At 45.4% G+C, this 5,000-nt stretch overlaps 1 long non-coding RNA gene across 1 annotated transcript in view; it reads right to left on the minus strand.

Annotated features, from left to right (window-relative positions):
- Nucleotides 1-1,739: 1,739 nt before the first annotated feature.
- The window catches only part of LOC143285712 (uncharacterized), a 159,112-nt gene continuing 155,851 nt past the window's right edge, over nucleotides 1,740-5,000 (minus strand). The window contains exon 3 of the long non-coding RNA XR_013055721.1: nucleotides 1,740-1,877. This is a non-coding gene — a long non-coding RNA (uncharacterized LOC143285712). The remainder of the gene's footprint in view (nucleotides 1,878-5,000) is intronic.

Consider the following 5,000-nt stretch of genomic DNA (forward strand, 5'->3'; position numbering starts at 1 on the left):
CAGATGACATCATCACTGGACAGTTGAAGGCGGGTGGTTGTTTCACTGCACAGCACAAAAGGCGGGATGGCTATTTCCTTGTATTCAAAGGGATAGCTGGTTGTCAAAGGACGCGGTTATGAACACAACAAAAGAAGAAAGAGAGAGAGAGCGAATACGTCGAGTACCAATAAGAAAACGACATGCCAGCAGTGACTAGAGGTTGCCGCTCTCTACATGCAGCCACCCCGTTTTGCGTTCAGTGCTTTGAAGAGTTTATATCCCATCCCATCAACATGGCTCCAGTCGATAGACATGCCGACAAAAGTGAACCACTGCCTTCCGCTGGCTGTTATCTTCACGGCCAATCAGCGTGTTGGGTTGAGACCATCACCCGTCTCATCTTTTTCAATTAATCCTCATTGTGATGAGGAGAAAACGAAGCTCCTTTAGATCTCAGGTTGCCGCTAATGGAGACCCACAGGAGCAAGGCTGGGAAGAAAGCTGCGATAAAAAATGGAAGAGCATGAAACACTGCTGGGCAGCCTTTCGGCTTCAAATTGCCTTTCCATTAGACAGATTTTTTTGGGGGGGCTCAAGGCAATCTTCTTCACTCTAATCGATTCACGGGAAGTCCAACTGCAGGGTAAGCTTGTGTCAATTTTTCAAGAGAATGGCGCTACCTTTTTTTTGCAAGGAGTCACGATGCGTCTCCAAGAGCGCGGTAAATATATATTTGTGTCTTTTCCGTATGCTGGTAATTCATATTCATTCTGTTCACTTCACGAAATCACCCAGTATATTCACTCTCTTTCAGGGCTATCATGGCCATGTTTTTCCACGGGCTTGTTTTGTCTTCCCCATTTTGTTCCTTTACAATTCAGCCTGACCGTGCTTCAAGGATGAATCACAACGCATTGAATGAACCACCTTTCTCAGGTTCTCATGTACGACGAATAGTAATATAATACACACATGCTCAAGTTTGTTGTTGTATGGCTTGACGAAAATCAAGAGAAAAACAAACCGTAGGTAAACTTGATCAAGTGAAATTCAAAATATCAATAAATTCTATCAGCAGTTGTGGTGTTGAGAGGCTCTTGAGTGATCACACAGGAACTCACAACTACCAAATTATCAAATCAACGGAACTTCCTGGGCAGTTTTCTTTTCTTTCCCCCCCCTTTTTTATCAGCTGGAAAATCAAGCCTGACTTTCCAACTACTCCTGAAAAAGATTCGAGAGAAAGGTCAAATACGGTAGTTCAATTTACTTTCGAAATCACACACAGTATGCACAATTCATGCAAGATTGCATGCAACACCAGTTTGAGAAAAAAAAAACAAAACAACCCCCCAAAAAAAAAACCTGCGTTCTAACTTTTGGTAGAAACGCAATCGAAATCTTCCACACACGTCTGACCCCCCCTGACTGCCTGGTCCTTGCAGTCACATTTCAACCCGGCAGGTGTTACTGTCGACAACAACCTGAACTCCCAATCCGGGGTCTCCACGATGCTCCAGGCAAGTGACGCAGATGGCGTCTCGTCTACTTGCAAAGATAGATAATCCAACCCAACCCCCACGTGTGCGCGTGCTTCCGTCTGAAATGTCACGTGCTGGAGAAGATCTCGTGGCGTGGCGTCTGATTTCAAAGACGGTGGTGGATGCGGGGGGAGGATGGGGGTGGCGGTGGGGCGGGCGGAGGGGGGGGGTGGAGAGGGAGAGGAGAAAGAGAGAGAGGAGAAAGACAGACAGGGAGAAGAGAAGACCTGAATGTCTCAGTCCATCATCATTCCACTTCCAGTGTCCAAGTCTCGGTGGTCAAGACAGCGCTGGTCCCTTTACCTCAAAGTGTGTCAGAGGTCCGTCCTTGCTGGAGGTTGTCAACGTCTACCTCTGCAGAGGAACAAAAAGAAAAGAATTAAAAATCATGACTCAAAATATAGTGGTTTTTTTATTATTATTCTTTTTTTTTAATTTGTTTTGCTAACACGTATCATGTTTACTTTACATGACATTATGATTATTTCCTTCATATGCCATTACTTTTCCTTGTCTATAATTACGGAAGAGACGTAGGTATACACAGTCGTCGCTGCACGCACGATTCACGAACGCACGCATGCACGCAAACCCCTTAAACAACCACCCATCTCCAATACAGACACACAGACACAGACACACACACACAGACACACACACACACACACACACACACACACACACACACACACACACAAAGACACACACACACACACACACACACACACACACACACACACACACACACACACACACGCAGAGAAGAAGAAGAAGAAGAAGAACAAGAACAAGAACAAGGAGTAACTGGCCACACTATGAATTTCGAACAGGTTCAGCAGAGAAAACAGTATAAAAAACAAACAACCAACCCCCCCCCCCCCCCCCCAAAAAAAAAAAAAAAAAAAAAAAAAACCCACACACACAAAAAAACAAAAAAAACAAACCCAAAACAGTGCGCTTTGTCGTTATAAAGAAAGTTATACGATCTCAGAAAGCTTTCTCGATGTTCACACATAGTTGTAACACGATAATGCAATTTCTCATGCACGTTTTTTTTTTTTTTTTTGGTTTGTTTGTTTGTTTGTTTGTTAGCTTGTATTGTTTTGTTTTGTGTTTTTACGCTGTCATTTCGCATTCGACACAGTTGCTTTTAGTCCAGCATAACTAAATAAATACAGAACTCTATCCCATATGAAATTCAAACACTAAAATCCTGAAGAAACAACACTGTTAATGACACAATCCCATTATGTTAACTTCTAAGCTCCGGTATATATCGGCAGTATGATTTAAAAAAAAATCAAACAGATCATGAGATAAAAAAAAAAGTTAGGTAGGCCTATAGTTAAAGTGAGTGTTTTACGATTTCATATGTGTTTCCCTTCTTCCAATCCCGCCCCCCTCTCCTTTTTACCTATGTGTGTGTGTGTGTGTGTGTGTGTGTGTGTGTGTGTGTGTGTGTGTGTGTGTGTGTGTGTGTGTGTGTGTGTGTGTGTGTCTTTATTTATGTGTATGTTTATGCGTATGTGTGTCTGTGTCTGTGCCTGTGTGTATATGTCTGTGTCATTCTATGTGTGTGTGTGTGTGTGTGTGTGTGTGTGTGTGTGTGTGTGTGTGTGTGTGTGTGTGTGTGTGTGTGTGTGTGTGTGTGTGTGTGTGTGTGTGTGTGTGTGTGTGTGTGTGTGTGTCTTTATTTATGTGTATGTTTATGCGTATGTGTGTCTGTGTCTGTACCTGTGTGTATATGTCTGTGTCATTCCATGTGTGTGTGTGTGTGTGTGTGTGTGTGTGTGTGTGTGTGTGTGTGTGTGTGTGTGTGTGTGTGTGTGTGCGAATCTGTGTCTGTCTGTGTGTCTGTATACGTGTGTCTGTGTCCTGGTCTGTCTGTCTGTCTGTCTGTCTCTTTCTGTGTATGTGTGATCGTGCGGGCATGTGTGCGTGCATGCGTGATCGCACGCGGGCTTAACGAAGCCAACCAACAACAACAACAACAACAACAAAATAAAATAATGAAATAAAATAAATAACAATCAGATCGAAAACCTGTTCCTGTTCCTAAGGAATTATTAGCCCTCTGTCACTATGATTAGCGCTCAAGGGTATTTTTCATCTTCTTTGCTTTGTGTTTATTTGCTGCGTTTTGGAGCCGAGTTGAAAGAAAGACCTGCTATTAGCTAGGAACTGATGTTTGGGCCTTCTCTCCCTTTAGCTCAGCTCCCCTTCCCCCCTTCCCCCCGCCGCCCCCCCCTAATCCACCCCCACCCCACACCCCACACCCCCCCCCCCCGTCAGTCCCACCTTCCCAAAGACATCTCGTCTCCAACCCCTTACTGCTTAAAGACAAGAGAAGAGGAAGAGGGGGAAGAGAAGGAGGGAGAGAATCAGAAGGAGAAGGAAGAGGAGGAGGAAGGTGGAAGAAGAAGGAGGAAGAGAAGGAGAAAGAGGAAGGAGAAAGAGAAAGAGGAGGAGGCAGAGAGGTAGAGAGGGAGGAGGAAGTGGAGGAGGAGGAGGAAGAGAAGGAGGAGGGGGAAGACAAGGAGGAGGAGGAAGAGGGGAAGACAAGGAGGAGGAATAGGAAGAAGAGGAGGAGAAGGAGGAAGAGGAAAGAGGAAAAGGAGGAGTAAGAGGAAGGAAGAAGAGGAAGAGGAAGGAGGATGAGGAAGAGGAAGGATGAGGAAGAAGAGAAGGAGGAAGAAGAGAAGAAGGAAGAAGAGAAGGGGAGGATGAGGAAGAGAAGGAGGAGGAGGAGAAGAAGGAGAAGGAGAGTGAAGAGAAGGAAGAGAAGGAAGAGGAGGAAGAGGAAGGAGGAAGAAGAGAAGGGGGAGGAAGAGGAGGAGGAAGGAGAAGCAGGAAAAGGAGGGGGGTGAAATGGAGAGGGAGGAGGAGGAGGAGGATGGAAGAGGATTTTCAAGAGGATTTTTTGGGTGGAGAGAGCAGGACGATGTGTGCTGATCAGGAGTAGCGGGGCAGAATATCAGCAGAATGTCGAAGTGATTATCGTGGCTCGGAAAAAAAAACACAAAAAACAACAGTATGTCAATAATTCTCTTTTCTGAGAGGGGTTGGGGGAGGGGGGGGGTGGTGGTGGCGGGGGTGTGTGGTGGTGGAAGAGGGTTTCTAGAAAGGATCAGTCGAACTATGCCTCTGTCTCAAGTTTTCTCTGTTTCTCTAGAGTTTTTTGGGTTCCCCCGACCCCCCTCTGTCTCTGCCTGCCTGTCTGTCTGTGGCTGTCTGTCAGTCTGTCTGTCTGTCTGTCTGTCTCCTTCTCTCCTTGTCTCTCTCCCTGCCTCACTGTCTGTGGCTGTCTGGCTGTCTGTCTCTCTGTCTCACCTGCCTCGTTGTCTGTTGGTTTGTTTTTTGTGTCCGTCTGTCTGTTTGTCTGTCTTTTTCTCTTTCACTCTGTCTCTTATCGTCATCGTCATCTAGACTGTTCAAGTTCAGTTTGGAAACAATAGTCTGAGAAAGAAAAAAAGAAAA

This window comes from Babylonia areolata, chromosome 9, assembly GCF_041734735.1.
Source record: "Babylonia areolata isolate BAREFJ2019XMU chromosome 9, ASM4173473v1, whole genome shotgun sequence".
NCBI classification, from domain to species: domain Eukaryota; kingdom Metazoa; phylum Mollusca; class Gastropoda; order Neogastropoda; family Buccinidae; genus Babylonia; species Babylonia areolata.